General features: G+C 42.4%; 1 pseudogene; it reads left to right on the top strand.

Annotated features, from left to right (window-relative positions):
- The window catches only part of LOC131754457 (zinc finger protein 77-like), a 60,486-nt pseudogene that overhangs the window by 18,413 nt on the left and 26,890 nt on the right, over positions 1 to 15,183 (top strand).

Here is a 15,183-nt window from a genome sequence, read left to right as displayed (position 1 = left end):
CTGTGTGTCCTTTTGTGTCTGGCTTCTCTCACTGAGCATCGTGTTTTCAGGGTCCATCCATGTTGTAGCGAGTGTCAGTGCTTCTCTCCTTTTCATGGCTGAGTAATATTCCATTGTATGGATGCACACATAGTGTTTATCCGTTCATTAATTGATGGACATTTGGGTTGTTTCTACTTTTTGGCTGTTGTGAATCATGCTGCTGTGAACATTTGGGTATAAGTTTTTGTGGGGACATCTGTTTTCATTTCTCTTGTAACTCCATGTTTAACTTCTTGGGGAACTGTCAAACTTTTCCACAGTGGCTGCACAGTTTAACAGTCCCACAAGCAGTGCATGAGGTCCACTTTCTCCACATCTTCGCCAACACTCTTTTGTATGAGTTTTTGTTTTCGGCCATGCTGTGCAGCATGGGATGAAATCCGCACCCCCTGCAGTGGAAGCATGGAGTCTTAACCACTGGGTCACCAGGGAAGTCCCCTGTATGAGTCTTCTTTTTTTTAAAATACATTTATTTATTTATTTAGTTTTGGCTGCGTTGGGTCTTTGTTGCTGCGTGTGGGCTTTCTCTGGTTGCAGCGAGCAGGGGCTACTCTTCGTTGCAGTGTGCGGGCCTCTTATTGAGGTGGCTTCTGTTGTTGCCGAGCACAGGCTCTAGGCGCACGGGCTTCAGTAATTGCGGCTCGTGGGCTCTAGAGCACAGGCTCAGTAGTTTTGGCACACGGGCCCAGCCCCTCTGCGGCATGTGGGATCTTCCTGGACCAGGGATCAAACCTGTGTCCCCTGGATTGGCAGGCAGATTCTTAACCACTGAGCCACCAGGGAAGTCCCTGTATGAGTCTTGTTGATCTTAATATGTGTGAAGTGGTATCTCATTGTCGTTTTGATTTACATTGAGTAGTGATGTTGAGCATCTTTTCCTCTGCTTATTGGCCATTTATATGTCTTATTTGGAGAAATGTGTATTAAAATCCTTTGTCCATTTTTAATTGTTTTTTTCTTTTTATTGTCCAGTATCACTCTCTTTTTCTAAGACCTTAGTAATTTTTTTTGTCCATTTTATTGTAGACTGGAGGACTCAGCTTACAACCAAGGAGTCAACTTCTAAACAGGATATTTTTGGAGAAAAGACATTTGAGGGCGTAAAAATGGTAAGATTCAGGAGGGATAGATCCTGTTCCTTTGCCCTTGGTAAAGTCAGTTGGGATCAGGAGAGAAATGTGAGGCAAATGACTTTTATTCAAGACAAAATTGTATCTCTGGGGAAAGTCTTTGAAAAATATGAATCAGGAGAAAACTAATGCAAACTTTTTCTGCCTAAAGCCAGTTGGCAAATGTTTTTGGTTTTGAGGTCCGTGGGTTTTCTATGACAACACCTGGCCTCTGCCGTTCAGGCAATAAAGGAAGGAACGTGTCTGTGTTCGAATAACCCTCTTTTTCCCTCCCAGTAACCCTTTATTTACATGGGGTTGGATTTGGCCAGCAGGCCAGAGTTTGCTGGCCCCACCCTAAACCTAACTTAAAAGGTTTTTTTCTGGAACATTCCCAGAAGTAAACATTTCCACAGACGTTCCTCAGTTGGAGTGAGTGTTTGAAGGAGAATTCAGAATTAAACAGGGATCCAAAACCCACTTCCTGTAATCTGTCTCAGGAGAGCCACAAGTGTGATGGAATCTCTGGCAATGCGTTTACCCTCCTCGCGTCACACACACTCAGGACCCAGGCTCCTCTCACACTCGCTTACACTCGCCCAGAACCAGAGGCTCTGCGTCTGTGATCACTGCCAGGCTCGTGCTGGGGAAGGCCCTATGGGGCGGAAGAGCCTCCAGGAGGAGCCCAGATGTGACGTGGCACAAGTGCTCGCAAGAAACTTGGGAAGTCTGTCATCCTTCCGGAAGCGCGTGAGAACCCACCAGGGGGAGGCCCTGCAAGGATGCCCAGTGCTCAGAGCCTTCAGCCCACAGAAGACATATTAATAGTTCTACAGTGAAGTGTAGAAAGAGTCATCCTAAGTGGGATAAATAACACTACAAAGTGCTGTACAGAAGTTGAGGTCAGATTTTCCCAAAAATTAATGCAAAAATGATCTTACATTACTACAAAATGAGTTGCCAAAATTACCCATTCAAAGACTTGTGGATTTTGGAATTGCAGATAAGGGTCAGGGGAGCTCTATAAAATTTCTAAACCTGTATGCACCTAATAACTTGACCTCAAAATACTGTAAGAAAAAAAAAAAGACAGAATTAAAGGAGAAACTGCAAAATTCACAGTCAAAATGGGAGATTTAGGCACAACTCTCTGAGTAAGAGTAAGTTCCAGCAGTTAAAAATTAGTTTCCACAGTTGTTTTTCAGGTTTTCTCACAGCTTGATCTAATGAACTTACATAAAACTATTAAACCAACAATTAGAAAATACACAATTGTAACGAACCCACATGGAGAGTTTATGTTAAAGTAACAACATATTGGACGCATCAGGGATTGCAAGCATCCTTAAAACAATGGCTTCAAGAGGGATCTATAGGGACTTCCCTGGTGGTCCAGTGGGTAAGACACCAGGCTCCCAATGCAGGGGGCCCGGGTTTGATCCCTGGTCGGAGAACTAGATCCCACATGCATGCTGCAACTAAGAGTTCACATGCCACGATGAAGAAGTCCACATGCTGCAGCTAAGAGTACACATGTTGCAACGAAGATCCCACGTGCCGCAATAAAGACCTGGCTCAGCCAAAATAGATAAATAAATAATTTTTTTTTTTTTTAAAGAGGAATCTATGTAGTGACAAACAGCAGTGTGGGGATTTCCCTGGTGGCACAGTGGTTAAGAATCCACCTGCCAGTGCAGGGGACACGGGTTCGAGCCCTGGTCTGGGAAGATCCCACATGCCACAGAGTAGCTAAGCCTGTGTGCCACAACTACTGAGCCTGCGCTCTAGAGCCCACGAGTCACAACTACTGAGCCCACGTGCCACAACTACTAAAGCCCGCACGCCTAAAGCCCAAGCTCCACAACAAGAGAAACCACTGCAATGAGAAGCCCACTCAGCACAACAAAAAGTAGCCCCCACTCACTGCAACTAGAGAAAGCCCAAGTGCAGCAACAAAGACCCAATGCAACCGAATAAAATAAAATAAAATAAAATAAAACAAACAAACAAAAAACAGCAGTGTGACCTGATTTTGGTGACAGGTGCAAGAACCTACACACATGATAAAATGGCACAGGACTCCACACACATGTAAACACACACACACACACACACACACACACAAATGTGTGCATGTGAAACTGGCAAAATCTGAATAAGGCCTTTGTATTGAACCAAAGCCAATCTCCTGGTTTTGACACCACACTGCAGTTACATAAGATGTTACCGCTGGGAGAAGCTGGGGAAAATGCACATGAGAGGTCTCTGTATTATTACTGCATCTTCCATTGACAGATGAACAGATAAAAATGTGGTACACATATACAATGGAATACTACTCGACCATAAAAAAGAATGAAATAATGCCATTTGCAGCAACATGGATGGACCTAGAGATTCTCATACTAAGTGAAGTAAGTCTGAAAGAGAAAGACACATACCCAATGATGTCACTCATATATTGAATCTAAAACAGGACACAGATGTACTTACCTACGAACCAGAAACAGACTTGCAGACATAGAGAACAGACCTGTGGTCACCAACGGGGAGAGGGGATGGGGAAGGGCTGGACTAGGAGTTTGGGATTAGCAGATGTAGACTATAATACATAGAATGGATAAACATCAGGTCTTACTATACAGCACAGGGAACTGTTTTCAATGTACAGCAGTAACAATGTCCTGTGATAAACCATAATAGAAAAGAATAGGAAAAAGGATGTATATATACATTCCTTAACATGGGAAAGGAAATAGTCACGCAAGTCCAGGAAGCACAGAGTCCCATACAGGATAAACCCTAGGAAAAACACATCAAGGCACATATTAATCAAACTAACAAAAATTAAATTCAAAGAAAACGTATCAAAAGCAGTGAGGGAAAAACAAAAAATAACATACAAAGGAATCCCCATAACGTTGTCAACTGATTTTTCAGCAGAAACTCTGCAGGCCAGAAGGGAGTGGCAGGATATACTTAAAGTGATGAAAGAGAAAAACCTACAACCAAGATTACCAGCAAGGATCTCATTCAAATTCGATGGAGAAATCAAAAGCTTTTCAGACAAGCAAAAGCTAAGAGAATTCAGCACCACCAAGTCAGCTTTACAAGAAATGCTAAAGAAACTTCTCTAAGCAGGAAACACAAGAGAAGAAAAAGACCCACAAAAACATACCCAAAGGGATTTCCCTGGTGGCATAGTGGTTAAGAATCTGCCTGCCAATGCAGGGGACACAGGTTTGAGCCCTGGTCCGGGAAGATCCCATGTGCCATGGAGCAGCTAAGCCCGTGTGCCATAACTACTGTGCCTGTGTGCAACAACGACTGAAGTCCGCATGCCTAGAGCCCGTGCTCTGCAACAAGAGAAGCCACCACAATGAGAAGCCCATGCACCACACAAAGAAGTTGCTGCAACTAGAGAAAGCCCGTGCACAGCAAAGAAGACCCAGTGCAGGCAAATATACATAAATTAAATAAATAAATTAAACAAACCCCAAACAATTAAGAAAATGGTAATAGAGACATACATATCAATAATAATCTTGAATGTAAATGGATTAAATGCCCCAAACAAAAAACACAGAGTGGCTGAATGGATACAAAACAAGACCTATATATATGCTCTCTACAAGAGACCCACTTCAGACCTAGGGACACATACAGACTGAAAGTGAAGGGATGGAAAAAGATATTCCATGCAAATGGAAATCAAAAGAAAGCTAGAGTAGCAATACTCTTATCAGATAAAGTAGACTTTAAAATAAAGACTGTTAACAAGAGATAAGAAGGGACACTACATAATTATCAAAGGATCAATCCAAGAAGATATAAGAACTATAAATGTTTATGCACCCAATATAGGAGCTCCTCAATACATAAGGCAAATGCTAACAACCATGAAAGGAGAAATCGACAGTAACACATTAATAGTAGGGGACTTTAACACCCCACTTACACCAATGGACAGATAATCCAAACAGAAAATAAAGAGGGAAACACAAGCTTTAAATGACACAATAGACCAGATAGGTCTAATTGATATTTATAGAACATTCCACCCCAAAATGGCAGAATACACTTTCTTCTCAAGGGCACACAGAACATCTTGGGTCATAAATCAAGCCTTGGAAAATTTAAGAAAATTGAAATAATATCAAGCATCTTTTCTGACCACAACACTATGAGATTGGAAATCAGTTACAGGAAAAAATACTGTAAAAATCACAAATACATGGAGGCTAAACATTGTGCTACTAAATAACCAAGAGATCACTGAAGAAATCAAAGAAAAAAATAAAAAAAATACATAGAAACAAATGACAGTGAAGACTTGATGACCCAAAACCTATGGGATGCAGCAAAAGAAGTTCTAAGAGGGAAGTTTACAGCAATTCAGTCTCACCTCAGGAAACAAGAAAAATCTCAAACAATCTAACCCTACACTTAAAACAACTAGAGAAAGAAGAACAAAGAAAATCCAAAGTCAGTAGAAGGAAAGCAATCATAAAGATCAGAGCAGAAATAAATGAAATAGAAATGAAGAAAACAATAGCAAAGATCAATAAAACTAAAAGCTGGTTCTTTGAGAAAAACAAAATTTATAAATCCTTAGCTAGACTCATCAAGAAAAAAAGGGAGAGGATGCAAATCAATAAAATCAGAAATGAAAAAGAAGAAATCACAACTGACCCTGCAAAAATACAAAGGATTATAAGAGACTGTTACAAACAACTATATACCAGTAAAATGGACAACCAGGAAGAAATGGACAAATTCTTGGAAAGGTACAATTTTCCAAGACTGAACCAGGAAGAAATAGAAAATATAAACAGACCTATCACAAGTAATGAAATTGAAACCGTAACTACAAATCTTCCAACAAACAAAAGTCCAGGACCAGATGGCTTCACAGGCAAATTCTATCAAACATTTAGAGAGGAGCTAACACCGATCCTTCTCAAACTCTTCCAAAAACTTGCAGAGGGAGAAACACTGACAAATTCATTCTACGAAGCCACCATCACCCTGATACCAAAACCAAAAAAAGATACCACAAAAAAAGAAAATTATAGACCAGTATCACTGATGAACATAGATGCAAAAATGCTGAACAAAATACTAGCAAACAGAATCCAACAGCACATCAAAAGGATCATACACCATGATCAACTGGGGTTTATTCCAGGAATGCAAGGATTCTTCAATATACGCAAATCAATCAATGTGATACACCATATCAACAAACTGAAGGAGAAAAACCATATGATCATCTCAATAGATGCAGAAAAAGCTTTTGACAAAATTCAACACCCATTTATGATAAAAACTCCAGAAAATGGGCATAGAGGGAACCTACCTCAACATAATAAAGGCCATATATGATAAACCCACAGCAAGCATCATACTCAATGGTGAGAGACTGAAAGCATTTCCACTAAGATCAGGAACAAGACAAGGATGTCCACTCTCGCCACTCTTATTCAACACAGTTTTGGAAGTCCTAGCCACAGCAATCAGAGAAGAAAAAGAAATAAAAGGAATACAAATTGGAAAAGAAGAAGTAAAACTGTCACTGTTTGCTGATGACATGGTAGTGTACATAGAAAATCATAAAGATGCCACCAGAACTCCAATAAAGATGTTAAAAAAAAAACGATGCCACCAGAAAACTACTAGAACTAATCAATGAATTTGGTAAGGTTGCAGGATACAAAATTAATGCACAGAAACCTCTGGCATTCCTATACACCAACAATGAAAAATCAGAAAGAGAAATTAAGGAAACACTCCCATTTACCATCGCAAGGAAAAGAATAAAATACCTAGGAATAAACCTGCCTAAGGAGGTGAAAGACTCATACTCAGAAAACTATAATATACTAATGAACGAAATGAAAGATGACATAAACAAATGGAGAAATATACCATGTTCTTGGATTGGAAGGATCAATATTGTGAAAATGACTATAGTACCCAAAGCAATCTACAGGTTCAATGCAATCCCTATCAAACTACCAATGGCATTCTTCACAGAATTAGAACAAAAATCTTACAATTCATATGGAAACACAAAAGACCCTGAATAGCCAAAGCAATCTTGAGAAAGAAAAACGGAGTTGGAGGAATCAGGCTCCTTAACTTCAAACTATACCACAAAGCTACAGTAATTAAGACAGTATGGTGCTGGCACAAAAACAGAAATATAGATCAATGGTACAGGATAGACTGCCAGAGATAAACCCACGCTCATATGGGCACCTAATTTATGACAAAGGAGTCAAGAACATACAATGGAGAAAAGATAGCCTCTTCAATAAGTGGTGCTGGGGAAACTGGACAGTTACATGTAAAAGAATGAAATTAGAACACTACCTAACACCATACACAAAAATAAACTCCAAATGAATTAAAGACTTAAATGTAAGACCAAACACTATAAAACTCTTAGAGGAATATATAGGAAAAACGCTCTTTGACATAAACCACAGCAATATCTTTTTTGACTCACCTCCTAGAGTAATGGAAATAAAAATAAACAAATGGGACTTAAAACCTTTTGCACAGCAAAGGAAACCATAAACAAGACAAGACAACCCTCAGAATGGGAGAAAATATTTGCAAATGAAACAACAAAGGATTAATTTCCAAAATATACAAACAGCTCATGGAGCTCAATATCAAAAAAACAAATAATCCAGTTAAAAAATGGGTGGAAGACCTAAATAGACATTTCACCAAGGAAGACATACAGATGGCCAAGAGGCACATGAAAAGATGCTCAACATCACTTATTACTAGAGAAATGCAAATCAGAACTATGATGAGGTATCACCTCACATGGGTCAGAATGGCCATTATCCAAAAATCTCGAAATAGTAAATGCTGGAAAGGGTGTGGTGAGAAGGGAACCCTCTTGCACTGTTGGTGGGAATGAAAATTGGTACAGCCACTATGGAGAACAGTATGGAGGTTCCTTAAAAAACTAAAAATAGAACTACCATGTGACCCAGCAATCCCACTACTGGGTATATACCCTGAGAAAACCATAATTCAGAAAGAGACATGTACCACAATGTTCATTGCAGCACTATTTACAATAGCCAGGACATGGAACCAACCTAAATGTCCATCAACAGATGCATGGATAAAGAAGATGTGGCACATACATACAATGGAATATTACTCAGCCATAAAAAGAAATGAAATTTAGTCATTTGTAGTGAGGTGGATGGACCTAGAGTCTGTCATACAGAGTGAAGTAAGTCAGAAAGAGAAAAACAAATATCTTATGCTAATGCATATATGTGGAATCTAGGAAAAAAAAATTGGTACTGAAGTACCTAGTGGCATGGCAGGAATAAAGAGGTAGACGTAGAGAATGGACTGGAGGACATGGGGTGGGAGGGCAAAGCTGGGGTGAAGTGAGACTAGCATTGACATACATACACTACTGAATGTAAAATAGATAGCTAGTGGGAAGCAGCAGCGTAGCACAGGGATATCGGCTTTGTGCTTTGCGATGATCTAGAGGGGTGGGATAGGGAGGATGGCAGGGAGGCTCAAGAGGGAGGGGATATGGGGACATGTGTATGCATATGGCTAATTTGCTTTGTTGTGCAACAGAAACTAACACAGTATTGTGAAGCAATTACTCTCTGGTAAAGATCTACTAAAACAAAAATATACATGTACCCCTATGTTCATAGTGGCACTATTTACATTATAGCAGCACCATTTACAGTAGCCAAGACCTGGAAGCAACCTACGTGTCCATCAACAGATGAATGGATAAAGATGTGGCGCACACACACACACACACACACACACACACACACACACACACTGGAATACTACTCAGCCATAAAAAAGAATGAAATAATGCCATTTGCAGCAACATGGATGGGCCTAGAGATGATCATACTAAGTAAGCCAGAAATTAACTTATTTACAAAACAGAAACAGACTCACAGACATAGAAAACAAACATGGTTATCAGAGGGGAAGGTGGAGAGAGATTAATTAGGAGTTTAGGATTAACAGATACTACTATATATAAAATAAAAAAGTCCTACTGTATAGCACAGGGAACTATATTTAATATCTTGTGATACTCTATAATGGAAAAGAATCTGAAAAAGAATATATACATGTATAGATAGATAGATACATATATAACTGAATCACTGCTGTACACTGGAAACTATCACAACATTGTAAATCAACTATACGTCAATAAATAAAAAGCTTTGTACTTTAGCACTTACATTTTGATCTATAATTCATCTCAAAATAATTTTTGTTTATAGTGTGAAATTGGGATTAGAGTTTATTTTTATATGGATTTCCAGGTGTTGCAGAACAATTTCTACCTTGTATTGCCTTTTGGCAAAATTAATTGAACATATATGTAGGGTCTACCACTGGATTTTTTTTTTTTTTTTTTTTTTTTATTTATTTTTTTTGCGGTATGCGGGCCTCTCCCGTTGCGGAGCACAGGCTCCGGACGCACAGGCTCCGCGGCCATGGCTCACGGGCCTAGTCGCTCCGCGGCATGTGGGATCCTCCCGGACCGGGGCACGAACCCGTGTCTCCTGCATCCGCAGGCGGATTCTCAACCACTGCGCCACCAGGGAAGCCCCTACCACTGGATTTTTAAACTCCATTTCATCCATCAATTCAACTCTCTTTTTAAAAATTGCCTTTAATAAATTTATTTTTGGCTGCATTGGTCTTCATTGCTGTATTTGGGCTTTCTCTAGTTGTGGCGAGCAGGGGCTACTCCTTGTTGCAGTGTGTGGTCTTCCCATTTCAGTGGCTTCTCGTTGCAGAGCACGGGCTCTAGGTGCGCGAGCTTCAGTAGTTGTGGGACGCAGGCTCAGTAGTTGTGGCTTGCAGGCTCTAGAGCACAGGCTCAGTAGTTGTGGCGCATGGGCTTAGTTGTTACGCACATGTGGGATCTTCCTGGACCAGGGCTCGAACCCGTGTTCCCTGTATTGGCAGGCAGATTTCCAACCACTGCGCTGTCAGGGAAGCCCAATTCAACGATCTTTATGGCAATACGACACTGTCTTGATTACTAGATGTATTAGTTTGTTGGGGCAAACTAATTGGAAGTATTTAGGGATGTGAACATTGCCTTCAATTTTGACTTAGATGTAAATAGTAAATATGCACTGTCAATTGAGAAGGAATGCACAACCTAAAAGTTGAGAATTTTGCCTTTCAGATAGGTCTGAGGGACTGCTCCAAAGAGATAAGGGAGGGACCAGAATATATATGAGCTGTTTTTTTAAAAAAATTTTAGGGCTTCCCTGGTGGTGCAGTGGTTGAGAGTCCGCCTGCCGATGCAGGGGACACGGGTTCGTGCCCCGGTCCGGGAGGATCCCACATGCCGCGCAGCGGCTGGGCCCGTGAGCCATGGCCGCTGAGCCTGCGCGTCGGAAGCCTGTGCTCCGCAACGGGAGAGGCCACAGCAGTGAGAGACCCGCGTACCGCAAAAAAAAAAAAATTTATGTAGTTTATTTATCTGGTTGTGCTGGGTCTTAGTTGCAGAAGACGGGCTCCTTAGTTGTGGCAGGCAGACTGTTAATTGTGGCATACATGTGGGATCTAGTTCCCCGACCAGGGATGGAACGCTGGGCCTGTGCATTGGGAGGGCGGAGGAGTCTTAACCACTGGACCACCAGGGAAGTCCCATATGAATTTTTGCAAAACAAAAAAACCCCCAGGAAGTCAGAACAGCTAATTAAAGGAAACCAAACGTCTTTTAAGTTAGTGAATTTAGCGCTTTTCTAGGTAAGGGAAGATGCAGAGTCTGGGCTTATTTTTATTTTTGAACTTTATTAATTTAAGTATAGCTGATTTACAGTGTTGTATTAGTTTCAGGTGTACAGCAAAGTGATACAGTTATACATATATATATCTCTATTCTTTTTCAGATTCTTTTCCATTATAGGTTATTACAAGATATTTAGTATAGTTCCTGTGGTGTAGAGTAGGTCCCTGTTATTTTATTCTTTTTTGTTTTAATACGCTATGCTAGTTTTGCAATACTGTACTTGTTTTGTGTGTGTGTGTGCGTGTGCATGTGTGTGTTTTAATTTTGGCTGTGCCGGGTCTTCACTGCGGCATGTGAACTCCTAGTTGCGGCACGCGGGATCTAGTTCCCCGACCAGGGATTGAACCCAGGCCCCCTGCCTTGGGAGCGCAGAATCTTACCCACTGGACCACCAGGGAAGTCCCTCTATTCTGTTTTAGTCTGGGCTGATTGAAATCATTCCATTCCTATGCACCTTGACCATCTAGGGCCAGTATCCTGCTTTTCTCCACCCTGAATCGCCCCAGGGTGCATAGCTGAGGGTGGCTGCAGGGCCTGCTGGTTGGCCAGCCCCAACATCCTTTGTTTACTGATGGGGCAGGCAACATTCTTAGTCCAGGACAGGCACTGTCAGGGCTGCCTGAACACCTGCGTTTTGAGCACAGATGGGTTACAAGATGACTTCCATATATGGGAGTGAATTGAGCATAACATGAATTTCACATTTGTTTGGGTGCAGTTTTCTCTGAGGGAAACACTAGGTGAGCTTAAGAAACTGTACACAGGGACTTCCCTGCTGGCACAGTGGTTGAGACACCGCCTGCCAATGCAGCGGACACGCGTTCGAGCCCTGGTCCAGGAAGATCCCACGTGCCGCGGAGCAGCTAAGCCCGGGCGCCACAACTATCGAAGCCCGTGCACCACAACTACTGAGCCCACGTGCCACAACTACTGAGCCCGCACGCCACAACTACCAAAGCCCATGCATCTACGGCCCGTGCTCCGCAACAAGAGAAGCCACTGCAATGAGAAGCCCGCGTACCACAAGGAAGAGTAGCCCCCGCTCGCCGCAGCTAGAGAAAGCCCGGGCACAGTAACGATGACCCAATGCAGCCAAAAATAAAATTAATTAACTAATTAATTAATTTTTTAAAAAAGAAAAGAAACTGCACACACTCGGTTGAACAGAGCCTGGTAAGAACACATAGACACATACACACCACAGGAAAGGCTTTTCAGGGTAATTCCAGGAATAGTTTCTGAAAATTCAAAGACGGCAGAATTAGACCCCACCCCTGCTTAGTAATAAATAATAGATGATACAAGTTATGAAGAGTTACCACAAAATTCAGGGTGGTGGTGACCGCTGTGGGCTGGGTGAGTAGCAGTCAGAGTGGGGCACCCTCAAAAGACCAGGAGCTGCCTCAGTCTGTTCATAAGTGTGGGTGCCCAGTCTACGGTGCCCGTTTCTTATTTATTCCTTAAGCTTGGTGACCGAAAAAAAATGTACAACCTAAATGTTGAGAAGTATGTTTTATTTGGCAGATGTTCTGAGGACTCAAGCCCAGGAGACAGCTTCTCAGATCGTTCCGAGGGACCGCTCCAAAGAGGTAAGGGAGGAACCAGGGTACAGAGAAGTTTTGCAACAAAACCCAGGTAGTTGGAACAGCAAAAAGATTACTGTTAATTAAAGAAAACCAGGGAGTTCCCTGGTAGCCTAGTGGTTAGGATTTGGACCTTTCACTGCAAAGGCCTGGGTCCGCTCCCTGGTCCGGGAAGCATCCCATATGCCAGTCGGTGTGGCCAAAATACAAAAAAATAAATGAAGGAAAAAAAAAAAGAAATCCAGACATCTCAAGTTAATGAATTTAGCACTTTTCTGGGTTTGTGAAGATGCAAGAGTCTGGGCTCATTGAAATCATTCCTTTCTTTGCTGTGCACCGTGGCTGTCTAGGACCAGTATCTTGTTCTTTTTCATCCTGAGCCCCCCCCACTACCCCCCCGCCTCGCCACCGCCCCCAGGGTGCACCGTTTTGGGGAGTGGCTGCAGTGACCGAGGACTTGGCGGGCAGCAGCCCCTTTGTCTCCATCCTGAGTTCCCTCCTGGCTCACTGTTGGGGCTCGGGGGCGGCGGGGTAGGGCTGGTAGTGGCTGATGGCTTTATGGCCACAGCACCCTTTGTCTGCTGATACGGCAGGCAGCAGTCTTCATTCACAATCTGAACACGTACAACATTTAGTGCATTCTTTTCTGAGTGCCACATATCGTACTTCTCCATAATATTTCAAAGGTGATTTTAAGCATGAAACAATATCCAGTTTTCCAATATTTTCTTCACCATATTAGGTCACCCCCTCCCAGTTTTGATTCCAATCTTGGTTTGGAAGAGCTTCTAAAATCTTTCATTCCGGTCCCTTGAAACTTAACCATTGTTTTTTTTGTTTGTTTTGGGTTTTTTGGGTTTTTTTTTTTTGTTTTTACAGATGTAAGGGCAAATCAAATTGAGAACAAGAGCCCTAACTCTCCCTGTTGAAAATAAGGAAAGAGATTTATCCCTCCTCCTTTTGGTAGAGCATTTTCTTTATTTTTTTTATTTATTTTTTTTTTTTTTTATTTTTTTTGCGATACGCGGGCCTCTCACTGTTGTGGCCTCTCCCGTTGCGGAGCACAGGCTCCGGACGCGCAGGCTCAGCGGCCATGGCTCACGGGCTTAGTTGCTCCGCGGCATGTGGGATCTTCCCGGACCGGGGCACGAACCCGTGTCTCCTGCATCGGCAGGCAGGCGGATTCTCAACCGCTGCGCCACCAGGGAAGCCCTAGTAGAGCATTTTCTTTAGAGAATGTGTGGTGGGATAAATTCTTTCTCTGTCCTTTGAAATGTAAATAAACCTTTTTAAAAACTAAATAAGGCTCTTGCCAGCTTTACCACCCAGGAGTCTTTCGGGAGGACTTGAGAGCCTTTTCCCTGAAATGCAGTTGTCAGGGGAGCCCGTGCCCCTCTGTGCAAAACTCCCTCCTGTTCTAAAGGTAAAAGTGGGTTTTGCCTTTGAATAAAGTCAGTTAACGAACACAGATGGTCACCCAACTACCAGAAGGAGTGAATTTGAACTAAGCGTGACCGATGCTGTCCGGGTCTCTCACCTGAGGACTGGTTATGGCTTATCTTGAGAACAGGTATCCATGAGTTGCATCCATTTGGCTCCAAAAGGGGACGAAATGTTTTTCTGTTTTTGCAACCTCTTAGCAGATTGCCTGCGATGTGCCTCACATTTTGGCTTAGTGCTGTTAATAATAAAAGTTTTTTTTTAAAAAATTTTTATTGGAGTAGAGTTGATTCACAATGCTGTGTTAGTTTCTGCTGTACAGCAAAGTGAATAAGTTATACATATATCCACTCTTTTTTAGATTCTTTTTCCATATAGGTCATTACAGAGTATTGAGCAGAGTTCCCTGTGCTCTACAGTAGGTCCTTATTAGTTATCTGTTTTATATATAATAGTGTGTGTACGTCAATCCCAATCTCCCAATTTATCCCTCCCCCCGTTTCCCCGCTGGTAACCATAGTTTGTTTTCTACACCTATGACTCTGTATCTGTTTTCTTTCTTTTCTACATTTGTGAGAGGTTTTCTGGGTTGGCAGGAAATCTTGTTTTCAACTCTTTGTGAATTAAAAATGCTACTTGCCAGGAATTCCCTGGTGGTCCAGTGGTTAGGACTAGGTGCTTTCACTGCTGGGGGGCTTGGGTTCAATCCCTGTTCGGGGACCTAAGATCCCAAAGCCCTGCGGGGCAGCCAAAATAAAAAATAAAATAAATAAAATAAAAATGCTGCCTGCCCTATCAGTAAACAAAGGATGTTGCAGCCATCACATGACAGCCACCCCCGAAGGTGAGCCCCGAGGGAACTCAAGGTGGAGACAGGATGTGTCCCGTCCCCCCCCCCCCCCCCCCCCCCCGCAAGCTGTCAGCCTCTGCAGCCACCCCCCACCCTCCAATGATGCATCCTGTGGAGACTCAGGATGAGAAAGCCCAGGAGACTGGCCCCAGATAGCTGAGGTGTATATTGGAATTTAAAAAGCCACTAGCCTTAACTCTGTCTCTCTCTCTTTTATCTGAAATGCCTGATCCTGAGGCTCGTGCTCTCTCTCTCTCTCTCTTTCTCCCTCCCTCCCTCCCTCCCTCCCTCTCTCTCTCTCTCCCCCTCCCTCTCTCT

The sequence above is a fragment of the Kogia breviceps genome, chromosome 4 (assembly GCF_026419965.1).
Source record: "Kogia breviceps isolate mKogBre1 chromosome 4, mKogBre1 haplotype 1, whole genome shotgun sequence".
Taxonomy (NCBI): domain Eukaryota; kingdom Metazoa; phylum Chordata; class Mammalia; order Artiodactyla; family Physeteridae; genus Kogia; species Kogia breviceps.
This window is presented reverse-complemented; position numbering and strand designations above follow the sequence as displayed.